Source organism: Symsagittifera roscoffensis, chromosome 1, assembly GCF_963678635.1.
Source record: "Symsagittifera roscoffensis chromosome 1, txSymRosc1.1, whole genome shotgun sequence".
NCBI classification, from domain to species: Eukaryota; Metazoa; Xenacoelomorpha; order Acoela; family Convolutidae; genus Symsagittifera; species Symsagittifera roscoffensis.
In genome coordinates, this window is record NC_087062.1 from 76456847 (window position 1) to 76474559 (window position 17713).

Below are 17713 nucleotides of genomic sequence, written 5' to 3' on the forward strand. Positions count from 1 at the left end.
CTCTGTACCCAGAGACAAAAATAATCTGGACACCAATTTCTTTTGTACTTCGTTGTAGAAGACATTGTGTCCGACTCGTGGTCCTCTTGTCTTTCTCTCTTCGTTCTCCAATGCTACTCTATCCATTGCTAGCTTATCTCTAAGAATCCTAGCGTTCCTCGCATCTTCATTCTCCCCGTCTCTGGGTGTTTCAGGGCGTGGTGGCGGTTCCTCTAATATGTCTTTTGGTTCTTCCAAAATAATCTCTGGGTTCACATTTTCTTTAATCGTAACCGCTATGAGAAATTGTTCGAACCAGATTTTGAATTGCCACGGAGGGTCTAGATTCACTGACGCCCAAAATACCGGAATTCCCATGTCCGTTCTGTTATCTTGAGCTGCGAATCCTGCTGGCTGCGCCATGTGATATGCGTTGCGATATCAGTTGAAAACAAGTTGTAATTCAATAATGTATTTGTACTATTGAATTTAGGTTTTCTTATTCTTTTGTTTTGTTGTTGTACTGAGAGTTAGATCAATGTTACGAACTCTGATATCTCGCTTAATCTCAGTGTCATCACTCACGTATGACCTTGAGCATACCATACAGTAATGATTAAGCACCAAAGGTTAGCTGTACATACGTATATAAATACTGCTACTGCAGAAGCGGTATGACAAATGGTAATTTCTTCAATTTAGAAAAGATTTTCTAATAGAAAAAACATAATTGCATCAGCTCTTTTATGCCTTTAAAAATTTCCATAAGTTACCATTTCCTAAGCCAATTATATCAGTATATCACACACTAAGTCTACTATATATCATTCCCAGTTCAAATGTCTGTTCTTTTTAAATTTTCAACTGTTTTCGTAACATATAAATACTTCTATTAACCATTCTTTGTTCTTAATAGTTTGACCTCGATTGTGTTTTCATTTAGAAACATTTCAAATAGACAATCAAATCAGCTTCAATTGTGCGCCCTTAAAGTTCATTTCATTTATGAATTTTGTTAGATTTAGCTTATCTTCATGGCTTCAAATTTTTGGTGAGCCTTTTAATTACCTTTAATTTTTGAACTAAACCCAAAAAAAAAACAAGACAGCTCAAAAAAACTGCTAAACGCAGAAGCAAAATACGCGCGCGGAGGCCGGATTGGGGGCGACTATATAAAGTGAATGTTATAGAAAGCTAAAGAACCGTGTTTACTTGATTAAGTATGTCACTCGTTTGCTGCATGTCAAATTGACGCGATATTGTTCAAATAGCAAACCAACGGCCAAATAGTGACCCCCTGTAGTCGCTACATCGGGTTGCAAGCTTGCCAACTGAGGGCAGGATTCTATACGAAAGTTAGTGCAGATTACTATCAAATTTAACCGCTTGTTGGCAATGCTGTATGGGGAATAAATAGGGGCGTTTCTGCTAAAGTATCCACTTGTATTGTCAAAATTTTCACCTATTACTAAGATTTTTATTTTCGCCCAATGCAGTTGATGCTTAATTTGCACAGCTCCGACTGGTGTGCTACTGGCCACGCAAAGATCCATTTTTTGGATCAATTTTTTTTCTACAACTTTTTGGCATCATAAAACAGTAATTTTGCAGGCAAAAAGCGCGCCGAAAAAAAAGAAATTTTGCGCGACATTAACGCAGAAATTGCTCCAAAATGGAAAAATTGGACCGCTGTTTTTCTTCAAAACTTTGCGTGCGACGCAGAATTGCTTGGTAAAAAAAGATTTTTGAAGGTTTTCGGATAGATTTGAATAGATATTTTGACAGTGAGTTGATCTTAAATAGATCGAAACAATGTCAAATCCACACCATTCGAGAAAATGTTCAATCCAATTTTGGCCCACTTAATCAAAACAACCTGAATCTTTTAACTTTTATGCAGTAATCATCAAGTGCTTTCAGGTATTTGAAGAACTTTTCCGAAATTTCTGTTTTGTGCATCTAAAAATTACACGAGCCCATACAGTTACAAGGTTGCTTGCGTGTACCAATATAAGCCCTAAATACTCCGAATTTCTTAAAATGATCCCAGTTTTACACAGAAAATTAAATTAACTGTGAAATTCAAAAATGTTTTGGTTTTTTTGAAAGTCAACATTTTCATAAACTATTAATCATTCACTAAACAAGACCAAGCTTTAAAATATTCAACAATGCTCATATCAGAAGATAGCTCTGAACTTTTGACTGCTCTCTCAAGTCTCGAGTAATTTTTGATTTGAAACATCTCACTGATGATAAATTTAGAAATTTTGAAGTCATATTGAGTCAGGGATCTGTTGCCATGCTTAAAAAAAATAGCAATGAGCTTTCAGACTTATAAATAAACTAATCACAGTGCACATAAAATAGCCTAGAACATAGTCAATTGGCCATTCTCAAAACCTCTAAATTTTATCGAAAAGAATGCGGGTGAAACAATTTTTTATATTCAAACCCAAGGAGTCGATATCTTGATTGAGCTAAAAAAAACTTATTTGATTTATTGTTTCGATCCTATAAATTACCATTCAGTGGAAAAGCTTTCCAGCACAGCAATTACGTTACTTTCTTCAGAAGAACGAAAGATAACGTTTTTCTTAACAATTTGCGGCTTAGACTCATTAATGTTTCGTTTTCGAAGAAAAATTGAACTTTTCGGTTCGTACTGGTTTTTTTTCGAGCAAAAAGTGACTTTTTAGTTACCAATTCTGAGCGGAGTTTTAATTAACATCAAAGAAAATAGACTACTTATTGTGATCATTTTTTCTTTTACTTATTTTTTTTGTTTAGTTAAAGCCTTTCGTTAGACTTTAAACGGCAGACAAATTATTCAAGGATTTGTCCTAATACGAGTAGTATTGTTTTGCTTCAGTTCAGCGTTAATTGGTTTCTGAGTCTGAGCTGAAATGTAAAATGCTACAAGGTGAAAATAAGAATCAGCCAATTAGATTTCAATAATCTAAAATATGGAAAGAAAGTAAACATTTCCAGAGACTGGATACTGATATTCGCCGAATATAAAAACGGCAGAAATATGCAAAATTTTCAAATTGTCACTGACCGCCGTCGAATTGGAACAAATTTTATATTTCAAGGGTTTCGTTATGAAAAAAGCAAAATTTTGTTCCATTTAATTCATTTTAATTGATTGGCAAGGGGGCGTTCAACAGTGCCGAAAAAGGCGGAAAAATTTCAGAATAATTTCAACGCATTTTCTAAAAAGCGAGAAATTTTTGTCGTTAATAATCAAAGAAAATCACTCCAATTTCGGCGCCAAAAATGTCTGCAACAGCAAATTAAACATTTTTTTTGGCGCCAAAACGTCTAAATTGCAAAACTTTTCTCCCAAAATCTTTAAGTGCCACTTGAGATTGTAAACGTTCGCCGTTAAATTTTTGATTGCCGCACTTAATATGCGGAAATTTGTTCATATTTTCGGCACTGTTGAACAAAGTTTTCATTAGACAATGAGTGTGCAAATATCACCCATTGTTTCCTTTTAACGAACTTGTGGCAAATGAATTGTGGCTCTGAGGAGGAATTGAAAAACTATCAAAAATTTATTTACAGGCACAATTAAAATGTAATTTAAGGAAATTGAAAAGTTCGAAAATTATTTCTATCATAATAAAAGAAACGGATCAATTTAACAATTCCCCCCCTTTACTATCTACTTAAGAATTGCCACCCCTATTAATAAAAGCAGTAAATTAACACTGAGCTTTCTATTGAGAATTAGAGTTTTGCTGCATTCTGATTGATCGAAAATGCGTTACTTTAATCTACTTAACAATCTACTTAACAATGTTTTTTGGGGGGAGGGATTGTACGGTTGATCCAAAATTTTGATAATTTGTTTCTTTGGATCTACTTAACAATTGCCCCCCCCCCTTTTTTTAAGAAAGGGGGTTTCTTAAAAGGGGGGGGGGGCAATTGTTAAGTAGATCCAAAGAAACAAATTATCAAAATTTTGCATCAACCGTACAATCCCTCCCCCCAAAAAACAATTAGGGGGGATAAAATACCGGTTTTTCAGATATTGACTTCGAGGGCAAAGTAATTTGATCTAATTAGTCAAAAAATAAATCGATATCAAACAACTGGATAAAATATCTAATCAGTATACAAGAAATTCTCCAGCCGTATGTTGGTGTGCTTGTTTGAAATGAATATTTTAAGCGGAGTTAATACATGCTTGGGGAGGACATTCTAGGGTAGGTCACTTGGGAGGGGGAAATGTACTGTTGATCCAAAAAAAAATTCAAATTAAATCTTTTTCGAATCAAATAAAATAAAAATTCAAATAATTATGATATTCAATTACATCTGAGCAGCCTAATTTGTGTATATATTAGTATATACATGTATTAGTATATATATTTTTGCTTATTCCATTTGATAGAAAAAGCGTCCTTGAAATTGCAATAGTTTTAAGACCAGGTAATTTTTTCTTGCAATATTGTTTTGTTTAGCGGGTATTTGTTTTGCAGTTTATTGTCACTTTGCTGACATGTAATAGAAACTAAGGGACCAAATTGGGTCGTTCATATAACATAATAAATCATAGTAAAATTTGAGTTGAACTGATTGCTTCAAAAACCTATCAAAGTAATCGGTTTTCGTGGGTAGGTTGTCTCTCCTAGATCAATTTTAGACTCATTAATGTTTCAAAATCCCCCTCTTTTATTTTGAAGTCAATTATCCGCCATACGCCATCCCCGAAATTAACTGTTTTAATAGAAGAGGGGGATTTAAAAAAAAAATTTCGAGGACTAGGGGCAGTTGTTTAAAAATTTAGCCTTCCTTCTAATTTTGCATACGATGGCGCCGAAACATCGGCTGAAAAAAGTTTATGGCTGGTCGTCCAAATCTTGATGCGTAAAATAGTTCCTTATGCGGATCCCTTATGTGGGAGCTGTGGTCGATTTCACAAAGGGGCTTCGAAATCCCCCTGCAACCTTAGTTTATCCAGCACACCGAACGACTTTCTGATTTAAGTTAAAAATGATTTTCGCATATAGTCTCGAAAACAAATGTTCAATATTGCAGAAAAAAAATCTTGCAGACTGGAAACAAAGTTTCAACAAGTGGAGAAAGTATGTTTTAAAAATATAATCAAGGAGAAGCGCTTTGGCGGATAGTTTCGACAGCGAAAATTGAGGAGGGCTCACTTTGCTGCAGGTTGCCTTCTTATGACTGCATGCTTGTGTTTGTCGTCGGGCTCAGAGTCACATGTCAATGTCAGCAAAGACTCTTGGGAGTTCGTGCTACCCGATAGAGAAAGCTTCCTGGGCTCCGATTGCGCCGCTCGAAGGTAATCATTTTGATCTAAAGCACGGGGTTGATTTTTGAATAATTTCGTTTTCAACTAATTGAATTCTCCAGGTCGATTAAATTGATTTCCTGAGCTCTTTAAACATTAAAAGGCCCCATAATGTCAAAATTGACTTCAATGCGCACACAGTTTTGAAAGAAAACGCCAGAAAACGCAGTTTTTGTTCTTTTTCAAGGAACATTTGTTGCAAATTTTGTTGCTTCCCCTTCAAAATAAGCAAATTGTGTTGCCATTGACGTACCCAGAAAAACTGAATTTTATTCCGCCCCCGTCATAGCACAAAAAGTTTAAGCTCAATTTTAGTCTTGCAAGACTCGGTAAAACAGACCTCGCGCAACTTGTACGTGATTATTTGCAAATCGAAAGATATATTCCAATCGAAAATTTTGAGTTGAAATTGAGCAAACTCAAATAGATGCTCGAAATTCACACGAGATCAATACGACTGTGACCTACCTTAATCAAAGTTGAGTTTCATTAGTCAATTTAATATTTGAAGTACATTCACTTGTGACAAACATACGTCTTTTTCAATTTTTCAAATACTTTTCGTTTTACTGCGTAAACCAAAAAAAATTGTCTGACAATTTTTTCACGGGGTATGAATGTGGGATATGTAAGTTTAAGACAGACATTTTGAAAGTCATAAAATTAATAAGAGTGTGACGTCTTTGAACTTATCTGAAAAGAGAGAAAACATATTTAGAAAGTAGGAACACCGACTGGAGACACTACGAAAAATCGTGGGATGCCGCAAGAAACCACGGGAGGAACTACAGAAGCAGAAGCGGATGAAACTAGAGATGAGGCGACCGTATTTGAAACAGAAAACAGAGTTGAAGATTGGAAAAATTGGAAGAAAAAGAAGACGAAGCCAAGGAAGAAAACAGAAGAGACAGAAGGAGAATCAGAATGTATAATGTCAACGTACCAAATTTGAAGTCATTAGACGTAGAGGAATATAGATGGTGGAAGAGAAACTTATTGTGTAACCACAAATGTACACAGGTTCAATTGGAAATGCTGCCCCCCCCATGTCATTATGAATGGGATAACCGATGTGCCGCATTGAACGAAATCGTGATTACGATGGATGGAGACAAAGCCCCAACAGAACTCGGGCCGAAGAAAATATTAGAGCCACTAGAAGAATGCCTCGCACCAAGTCCTTTCCTATAATCCGAGCAAACATAAAGACAGCGCAAAAGATGTAAGAAAGGCCCGGAATTCAGCTGGGATGAATACATCAAAAGAATGAAGCGATACCGAAGACAAATGTATGAGTCTGACATGTCAATCAATGACAAGGTTTTTGCTTTGTTTTTACCAGAAGGGTTGAATTTAGATGAGGCAAAAAAAATCTTTCCTGAAAACATTGCGAGAAACAAAGGTTACAAAAACCGTATTGACCCTGCCATTCTGGAGCAAACGTTACGGAGATTTGCAGTAAAGGAGAGTCAAACGGCAAACAATCTCTTCAATCAAAACCAGAACAGTTGATACAACTTGACGGGAATAGTAGAGGACAAAATCGAAGAGGGAGAGGAGGTTACATACCGGCGAGAGGTCGATCAGGACAGCAAGGAGGATGTTTCAGACGCGGCTCAAGTGATCACTAACTAAGAGAATGTAAAGCGAATTATGGGACGAAGACAGGTAATGAAAGAAGAGAGGATCAGTTTTGTAGAGTTAAATCCGGATATAGAAGGAGTTCTAATCCAGAACGGAAGGAAAAATTGAGACGTCTCCATGTTGTTTTGCGAGAGAAGAGAAGAGAGACGGAAGCAGAAGATGAAAGTGAAATCAACATTAGAGTTGACTCAAGAGCAGCCAAATCGACTATGTCATTGAGACAGTGGTTGGAAATTGAAACCCGGGTAACAGTAAAAGAGTGGAGGCAATTCAAGGAAAGAAAGTTAGAAACGGAAGGGAAGTTTGAAATTGGAAGAGGAGGAGAAGGAGTGATTAAAGCGCAGTTCGTAGGTCTACTACCAATCAGAGTATCCGAGAGCCTTACAACACTGAAATGGAACGTAATCGACGATGATATACCACTAATGCTGGGAATGGAAGCCTTCGAAAATCTGAAAGCTGGCTAGACTTTCCAAACTACTTGGTGAAATCACCAGAAAAGAATTTTAAACTGAGAAGACCAGGGGTAGGACATTGATTTAAGAATACTCACATAGATCGTCAAAAACTAAAATTGAATCAAAGGATCAAGAAAAAAGAAGACAAAATCTAATGAACAGACAGCAATGACAGAAAATTGACAGAAAAAGAACAAAAGACCTTCATTTGAGGTTGAAAGGACTATAGAAAAAATGTTCATTGAAGAATCTGGAATTAATGAAAAATTTCAAAGTAAAATGTGATGGGATAATCGAGAATGTGATCGCAAACTGTATAGCCTGTAAGGCGACAGGAATAGTATGAAACATCAAAAAATTGCTAACACTAAGAAGTAACGGTTTTAATTTTTCTGTGGCTCTCGATCTTGTTGATTCGATGGATCCTAAAACAAATCATAAGCTCTTGTTGTTACACATGCTAGAGTAGTTTTCAAGTCTCCCAGTTGTGATCGTAGTCGAATAAAAAAAACAGTCATAATAACGGAGAACATTGTAATTGGCTGGTTCATCCGGTTTGGTACCCCAACCAATGTATTACATGATTTGGGCGGCGATCTTTACAATGATCTAAATTGTTACTAATGTCAATATTTGGTTGACTAGTAAAAACTAAAGCAGGCAATGCAAAGTTCTCAAATGGGGTCGTCGAAAGACAATATAATTATAAAAAGAATGTTGAAGACATTTCGAAACGAAAACTGACGGAAATTTTTGTCAGAAGCAACTAAAGCCCATGCCCTATTTGATAAGAATTTAATGCTATTTGTCAAAGGACTCTCCCCTTATCAGAGAAATTTTGGATCATATCCGAAAAATTGAAATCAAAATATCAGAAGAAGAAACCCCCTACTCCGTTTTGACAATGAAAGCGAGGCAGACATGCGAGTCTTAAGAGGACTTTGAATAGGAGTTCAAAACCCGAGAAAATTTTATCAAATTGGAAAATGACACTGATTGAGAGAAGATTGAGTTATAACAAAGTAAAAAGCGTTGGACATGTTTACCGGGTTAGATATCTAATAAAGTACAATTGAATAATACTGGAGACAAATTTTCGGATGTGGCCAGTTAAAATTATTGCGATAGACAGAAGGATTTTTGTCTGTCGTCATAGGAAACGCTTGATTCATGCGAATTTTTTGTAGAGTAAAACAAGTAACCGATTAGAAAAAGTAAGGAAATAAATATGTCAAAAATTGCATAAGGGATGTCAAAAACGTGGGTATAATCAATAGAATTGTCGAGTAGAGAAAAAAATGTCGAAGAGAAAACTAGCCGAGCGCAAGAATAAGTGTGCGGAAAATGTATGAAAACGTTTGCTGACATTAAAAAAAACCAATGTCGGCTGAACAGAAATCGGAAACATCTTGGCAACTTTGAAACATACAAGAGCTCGCTCGACCGGAACGAAAACGAAGTTCGTTCAAATGCAAATAGAAAATATCCGCAATTTAAGGCCGATTTTACTTGCTAATAATGACGAAAGACAAGATAAGAGAACAAAAGAGCGAAAGGAGAAAAAACGAACGCGAAAACAAGAAGGAAAGTGAACGAGACGGAGCAATTCAAGAAGCAGATATTTATTTACAGTCACTACACCACAGATAAATGAAGAGATGGTTGAAGCAGTTAAGGTGATGAACCAGACGATGGGGTCCTGCGTTATTGCCAACAGCCAAGATAAGGAAGGGTTTGAATTAAGACCTGTACTAAGAGGTGTGGCAAAAACAATCCCATCAGAGAAGGAATAGATGACATACGAGGATACCAAAAGGTGTGAAAACTTAAATAGGACGAGCGGAACCATGGAAGCGATAAGAAGAATTCAGAGGAGGATTGAAGAAAACAAAAAGGGAATTCTGAGCAAAGACAATCTGAGAGGAGCGAGGAAACAAGGGACATCACGGAAACGAGAAAAGAAGATGATGGAAGGACAGGAGAGTTCAGATGAAGTAAGGCCCAGAGGAAGAAAATTGCTAGGATTTGGGCTGCGTTTCCAACATCAGGGAGGAACTAAGCAACAAATCCTAAGCGCACCAAGATTAGTGCGATGATGAGAGGTGAGAGGAGCTGCGACATGGAGAGTGAAGAGTCTCAATTGACTGAAGCAGATACAACAAAAAGCGGACAAGAGATTTTAAACTCGCGTAATACGGAATTGAGAAGTAGCACCACCCCAATTTCAAATGAGGAAAACAGCGAGAAACGATTTGAGGAAATGATTGACGATGGAAACTGGAGGGGAGCGAAAAAAATCAGAACTCTGCATAAAATTTTGCTGAATAACTTTCCTTATTTGACTGAAATGCAGTTGGGCTAGAAGCGAACACATTTTTTATTTAATTGAAAATTTTAAGATTGAAAAATGGTTTTGAATTTATATACAATCTTATTGGAAAGTCATTGGAAACAATTTGTGAGTAAGTTTTACTTTGGTTATAGATTTCGTAAAAATTGCTGCACATTGATTTAGTAACAAGGAAAACAGGAAAAAATTGGAATTGATATCTGGATTTCAAAAATTTATGTTGATTCGGAACAAGTTATTACGCAAGTTTGAACAATAATTGAATCCAAGAAGTTCGGCGCAGGTCGAAAATTTTAATGAAGAGAAACTTTCACCGTTTTTTCATCTCGACTAAGTTGATTTTTTGAGCTGTTAGAAAGCATTAGAAAAAACGTTTAGATCAAAATTTCTGCGCCTATAAAAATTATACAAAAAAAACAGGACAAAATTTACGTTTTTAGTCACTTGAATTTTTTTCACCAAAAAACTGGGTTGTCTCAGATCGCGCTTCCCGTTCAAAATTGATCTATGTTGGCGCCGAAGGCGATTTTTGAAAAAACTTACAATTCGGTTGGCCAAAGTTGCTTTCATAGAAGAGCACCAGAAAATTCGACTGGTGTAAAAAAATATTAACAAATTCACTTATCACCAAAGTCAAAAATGTAACACAGAAAAAATTTAACAGAAAGCACAGTTTTTCACACAATCCTTATTTTGTTCTCCGGTCAATATTCAGTTCAATACATTACAGTTCAGATTGTGACTGTTTAATTACACAGTTTGTGGGTTTTGAAGTTTCATTTGCAGGCTGATTGCTTAATATTTCAATTGCTCGAATTACTTGTTCTAGGAAATGAAAATTTCACATTGAATAGTTTTTTTTTGTATTCTGTAAAAATATTAAAATAAAGTAATCGCGAATATTCTGGTTGAGACATTTTTATGCTTGTTGAGTGGTCACTGGCTAGTACATCAATTCAAATTCAAAACTTATTCAAGCCTCCCAATAAAATTGCCAGAAAAAACTTCCTGAAATAGTCTTCAAAACATTAGCTTGAAATAGCTTGCTTGAATTAAACAGAGTCGACAACATTTATCTTCCGTCAAGTCGGTTGAACACGTTCATCTTATGCTCGCGAAAGGTGGAAGATAGCAGACTCGAGTCAAGCACAGTCGAAGACATCTTTTTTATTCTCGGTAGAAATGTAGCCAATATAAGTGTATATTTTTTTTTAGAGAGAGAGAGAGAGGGGACATTTTATTGTTTCAATATACTTATGCAGTTGCAGAACTGATTGTATAAGAATCTAGTGTACAATATTACGCAATGGTTATATAACATAACAAGAAAAAACATAAATTACTACGAGGTTGAATCAAATATTTGATTTAACAAAATAAATGTCCTTGGATACGGAAAGACTCTCCTTATTGGGTAACAGGGTGTCATCTTTTCCTATGATGAAATTTTTAATCAGAGTTTTTGTCAATATGTACGGCAGTTTTCGATTAAACAAGGTTCGGATTATTGTGTTAAGGTTCCTGATTGATGTAAATAAGAAAGACTTACGAAGGAAATCAGTTTTACATGTTAAAGGGAACAGTAATGTTCCAGTTCGATGGTTATAGCGGAATTCAGAATTTGGGAATCTTATATGCGTGAAAGCTGGGGCATCGTTTCGGCATAACCTGTGAAGGTAGTGTGCTGATCGGTACTCGATAATATTCCGAGCAGTAGGAATTTTGTGCTGTTTCCTTAGAAGTGTAACGGAATCTCGTTTGCTTATATCATTATTATCCTGATTCCCCATTTTATTTGTTTTTCGAGTTTCTCAATATTATCTTGCGTACATCCGTTTAAGAGCATGCATGGATAGTGCAAATGGCTCAGTACAAGAGTATTTAACAGGAGAATTCTAGTACGCAGAGGGATTTCGTCACGGATGCATTTCATCGTTTGGATTGCTGTAGCCATTTTTTGTAAAATTTTGTTAATTTCTTTGTCGAATGTTAAGCTTATGTCAATATTGACGCCGAGAAATTTAACTGTCTCTGTTAAATTAACTTGATAGTTTCCAACTTTCAATGAAAGATTTTCAGTTAGTTTCTTTTTCGACGGTGCAGAAAATACAATGAACTGAGTTTTGTCTACATTAATCATTAATCGATTTAAGTGAAAATACAAGAGAATTTTGTTGAAATTGTTTTCAATGCTCTTTGTTGCTGTTTCGGGATCTGAATGAAAATTAAGCAGAGTCGTGTCGTCGGCATATTGTACTAACGTACATGATTTGTCTATTGTTTGTGGTAAGTCATTTACATACAAGTTGAACAGCAGTGGTCCTAGTACAGTACCTTGGGGAACACCTTGCTCTAATTTAAGCCAATCTGAGTGTTCGCAGTTTACTATTGTCAATTGCTGTCTGTTTTCTAGAAATGACTTAATAAGAGTTGTTGCTGACTGTTCAAAGCCAATGTGACTTAGTTTCCTTTCAAGGACTGAATGAGAGAGTGAATCAAATGCTTTAGATAAATCAAGAAATGCAGCCGCTGCTATGTTATTTTTATCGAGATGGAATCTGATTTTTTCTGTTGTGTATAAAAGAGCATCATTAGTTGAATAACCTGGACGAAAGCCAAATTGTTTTGGATTTAGAATATTGGAATTTGCTAAGAATTCGTGAATTTGGGATGAAAAAAAAAGAGTGGGTGTAATAGAAATTGGACGATAATTTACTGGATCTGTCGAGTCGCCTTTTTTGAATATGGGAAAAACGTGTGCCTTTTTTAAGGTAGATGGGAATACGGATTTCGAGATGCATTCATTGATAATCATCGTAAGAATTGGGTTTACAGTATTAATGCTGTCTTTTAGAGCCCAAGCAGGGATTTTGCTTGGTCCTAATGGCTTGTTTAAGGGAAGTAATAAAATTGCATCTTTCATTTCTTTGTGAGTTATGAACCTGAATTGAAAGTGCCTATTTGTTTTGCTGTGTACACTGTACTCAGTTGGTACATCTATGGGAGGATCTGCGTTTTTGTATTCTCCTAATGTTGAGAACCTGTAGTTAAGGAAATTTGCTTTCTTCTTATTTTCAATTATAGTGTCGCCAAACGAATTCCGTAGATCACCTATTTGCGTTGAATGTTTCATGGTGTTCCTGATAGAGTTTATGAAATTCCATTGTTTTTTGGACAGTCAAGCATTTTGAATTGAGCTGTTTTCTCTTTCTTGTATAAATGTTTTAGATGATTGTTGTATTTATTTCTTATTCGTTTATAGTTTTCAAAATTGGTATCTGTTCTTGATAATTGATATGCCTTTAGAAGATTTTCTTTTTCCCGTTTTAAAGGTCTATTGACTGAGTTAAGTACTTTACCAGACAGCTGTAGCTGCGGTTTATTTCGGATATACTTCTGCTCTAGTGGTGCGTGAGCGTTTAGGGCATGCGAGAAAAACATCTTCAAATTTTATTAACATTTTAGAGATATCGTTTTCTTGGTAGACGAGAAACCATGGACTCTGTTTAAGTTCCTCGCAGAACCTATTTTTACAATAATTGGTTTTGTTGAAGCGAAAAGTTCAAATTGGAATGGCTTTTTCGAATCGTTTTAGTTTGCTAATACACATTGTTATTAAATGGTCCGTGTTTATAGGTGGTTCTGCTACAATAGTTTCTTTACAAAGAGATTTGGTTGCTATAATGTTATCTAAAATGGATTGGCTGTTTTTAGAGTTGTATGTCGGTATCAACTTATTGGTTATTGACAAATTGTATGGTTTAATAGAATCGCTGAGAAATTTAGCTTCATGTTTATTCAAGTAGTTAATATTGAAATCTCCCAAAATCGTAACATCTCGCGCTTCGGAGGCAGCGTAATTGATACCCTATAGTGTATCTTCTATAAAAATTTCCTTGAATTGTTTGTGTGGATTGTAGGCAATAGCAATTATCTGTCTTTTTGATTTTTTTGAGATGATTGGGCTATATTCCACCCAGAGTCCTTCAAAATGGGAGGGACGTAGATAATTTAAATCTTCTCGAATCTTAGGGTTAAATTTTTTCAGAATAAGAAGAAGAGTACCACCACCTGCGTGTTGACCAGTGCATTTTTTGTTACGGTCGCATCTAAAAATTTCATGGGTTGTTTTGCAGAATGAATAAGTTTGATGATCGCATGTTTCGTCAAGCCAGGTTTCCGTAAGACCGATAATTGTGTTTGAGTCAACTATTTCTGACAAGAAACGCATTTCCATGTGTTTGTTTTTTATGCTTCTACAATTTAGAGTTATATATTTGAGGAAGTTGTGGTGTTCCTTTGCTTTGTTTGTCAGGATTTCATATGATAGTGCGGGACCTGGATTGACTTCGATGTCCCCACATTGAAGAAGCAGGATTTCCAATATTCCAATCTGAAAGGTTAGTATCACAACTGCGCAATAGATGCCAGCTGTGAATCTAAAGTGGCGGTTAGACGTCATGTTTCTAGTTTTGAGTAGTGTGGTGCTGTTGGGTTCATTGTACTTAATGGGAATGCTAGTTAAAAGGGAGAAAATAAGGAGAGTCTTTAAAAGCCATTGGCTAAACATAAATTTGACAGATCCAGATCATTGGGTAATAAACTACTAAAACAGCATTAGTATGGATAGTATCTATTATGGCGTAAGTCATAATTACTACGATTGGTATTCATATAATTGTAGGTTTGGTTGTTGCTGAAACCATGGCTCGCAAGACTCTTTGGGTGCTCGGGGCCCCACGAGACTTGGCTTGAACCAGGTTTCATACGATTCCTCTGAGGGTGCGCTGGGCCCCTAGAGTTGGAAGTATTCGGAGAAACAACTCGACGTGATAAGCTGGATAATGGTAGCACCTTTTCCATGATTGCATTTTTTAAAGTACTAACAGAACGCATCAAATGTACTTCATCAAAGAAGATTGACTGATAGTCGTTTATGCTGACAATTTTATCGTATATAGGAACAATTTGATACTTTTTTTTCTTAAATTTATGAGCAATAAGGCTGTTGAATTCAGTTATACGTTTACCACTTACAGAATCGGGTCCCGATTTCACAGGCGGGACTTGGCATATATTGATTATTGTAGGTGAAAACTTTGTCTCAATTTCACTAATGGTGGCGCAAAAAGTTTCAAATATATCATCTACAGGTTTGTGTAGTTCCCTTGTGAGTGAATTGGTGCCGTCCTGGAAGGTTACTGATTTCAGCTCAGTATCGTCGTACTTTTTCACAACTGATTGTTTCTCGCTGCAAAATGACCCGCGGTAAGAATGAACGGCCACGTCTTTGGGCAGCTCCTTCGTGTCAAACTCCGCTAAAAAACTCGAACCAATAATCAAGTTTTGAGTATCAGTGGGGATTACTTTGGCAGCAAAATCAATAGGTGCTCTGAGTCCTTTTGCGTTTTGATTACTGTTTGGAGGATTACTGGATGTTGCTAGTACATTGACAAGGTTATATATTTGAACGTAGTACTTATCTTTTTGTTCGGGATTGAGTTTCGTGAAGTCGTCGGGCAGCATCAGAAGCATTGGTGTTGACATTGTGTGAAGCCAGGAAAATGCCAGGAATAATGGTGCTGTTGGTGTCAAGGATAATATGCTGAAGTTAGTAGTCAGTGCCCAAAAAATGGCAACTAGTGTTTCATCACTCTCTGAAACTATTTAATAAGTTTATCACAACATTTAGATCATAGTCAAATCTTAGCAAACTTGAATCGAACACATCTGAAGCTATTTTCATTCGATATAGTTGGTCGGATCATATCCAGTGTTAGACCCGTTGGTCGAAAGACGCGTTGGTATTGAATTTGGGCGAATATTTTTTTATACTCTCGTGTCGGTCAAGACATTGCCAAATTGGATTGATTCTCTGTTTTGAAACGCTCCAATTAAAATGCTCAAGGTAAATAATTTTTTGAAAAATTGACATTATCAATTATTAAAACAATTTCGTTCTGAGATATTTTCAGCGTGACTCTGATTTTGTGTATTTTCATTTCAACCAGTAATAACTTTTTGTTTCAGTCCCTATTTCTGCTACAAGCATTTCTGGACAAATTATACTCGTGAAAGGCGAAGTCGTTCAGTCCTTGACATGGCAAACTTCATTCGAATGATACAGCCGATTTACTTGAAACTCAACTGGTTCTCTTTCAGAAAAATCGACCAGCCCACAGGCTAGTTTGGGGATCTAAAAGCTTCACTAAAACCCGAGTCGAGATTTTTCACCTTATTTGAAGCGAGATTTGAGCGGTTTTTTTTTTAAAGATAAACCGCTCAAAAACCGTTCAAATGATCATATTTTTTCTTGGAAATTTATTGAAACTTTGTTCTAAGTAGTGACATTTGACGCAATTGAATTTTTTTTCTTAATTCGTGGACAACCCGCTATTTGTTCTGCATTTTGTAAAAAAAAAAAATTATAAAACCCCGAAACGATTTAACAATCAAATATTCTTTCAAAATCTACCGCTTCGCGATCGGAAGGGAGGTGTATTTGCAGTATAAATAGGGATGGAGGCTTTTTGGCTTGATTTAGAAAGGTCGTATCATTTGAAACGGAAACAATAAAATCTGATATTTTTCTTCTATGTAAAGATGCGCGTAGTTTCTTCTATGTTTTGAATATTTATTTTGACAAAAACGGTAAGCCAGTTGTGATAAATAAAAAAAAACCTATAGCGGCACAGGGCCGAATAGTTGAACTAAAAATTGCAAATTTGAACGGTTTTTTCAGTAAGCACTTTGATAAGTATCTTCGGATCACTTGAAAAACAGCTATTTTTATCGATCCCGCTCATTCCAAACTGGTTTAAACCAGGAAAATCATCCAATGGCTTTATAATTGCAATGTTGCATCACATTTTTGTCTGCATTCACACTGCATATTTTAAAAAATTTCGCATCGTCTGGAAAAAATAGGTTTGATGGTCTGAAAGTACTTTTTTGAGGCTTCGAAGAAAAGTATGGATTATTGACATGCATATTTCAAAGCTCCTGGTGAAAACTTTTTTTGATGAAAAGATAATGGTTCATTGAAATTTATGAAATAAATCAATTGGAGACAAATGTTGCTTTCCAACCAGTTTCTTAGCATTGTGTAGGCCCTGAGTTTTTTGAACTTTTAATTAAGGCTTTACCAGCTTAATACTGCATTACCAGACGCAAGCAAAGTTTTCATAGTACTTGAAGATATGCGTTGAGGTAGATTTCTCTCTTTTTTCATTTTTGGGCTGGAAATGCAACAGCTTCAAAGCAAAGGCAATTTCAGAAACATAAGGGTGGTCAGAACTCTCAAGATTTCTCCTCAATATGATTTGCCATGCCTTTTTCCAACTATAATGGAAAAAAGAATGCGAGTAGTGTCAGAGAGGTTTTATAAAATTGAAAACAGAACTGGGATCGATAATTTAACTCCTTGCCACGAAAAGAAGCCTGTCACGCAATAATTCCTCTAGCTATCTGGCCGACACACTTTGTGAGTCAAACAGCTAAAACTTTACCACGGTTTCAGGTATAAACAAAAAACGGTTTCTTTGCGAATACATTATGTGACTAGGGTTCAAAACGCAATTTTTCACCCTAAAAGCGATAACGATAACAACACCTGCTTGAAGAAAATGAATGAGCTTATTTTGATCCTGTCAAAAAAAAAACTTGAAATCATTTGAAAAAAACACCGTTTGATCGACAACGTTTTTGGCTAAGTTAGAGGTTCACTCCAATTGTTATCACAGAAAAGATCTAGGTCCCTTGAATTTGTTCCGATGAGCTGGGACAAAACGTTATGCTGTTTTTAGCAACTGGTTAGGTAAAATGACTCTCTCAACACATCTAATTGCGCTGATGGAAAGTAACAATAGTTATTATACGCCTAGCAAAATTGTTTTTTGTTATAAACACAGAACTTAAAAACTCATCTGCGATCTTACAATAAATTGAAAAAAAAAACAA

At 35.9% G+C, this 17713-nt stretch overlaps 1 protein-coding gene and 1 long non-coding RNA gene across 2 annotated transcripts in view; one reads left to right on the forward strand and one right to left on the reverse strand.

The window, feature by feature from the left end:
* The window catches only part of LOC134849100 (protein FAM227B-like), a 147703-nt gene extending 132262 nt beyond the window's left edge, over window positions 1-15441 (reverse strand). Inside the window, exon 1 of the mRNA XM_063866483.1 lies at window positions 15418-15441. The gene's annotated coding sequence lies outside the window, so the exon portion shown is untranslated. The remainder of the gene's footprint in view (window positions 1-15417) is intronic.
* LOC134849162 (uncharacterized) lies at window positions 907-15931 on the forward strand. Its single transcript, XR_010163205.1, has 3 exons — window positions 907-1030; window positions 5161-5293; window positions 15785-15931. It is a non-coding gene; the product is annotated as an uncharacterized LOC134849162 (long non-coding RNA).
* The last annotated feature ends 1782 nt before the right edge of the window (window positions 15932-17713 follow it).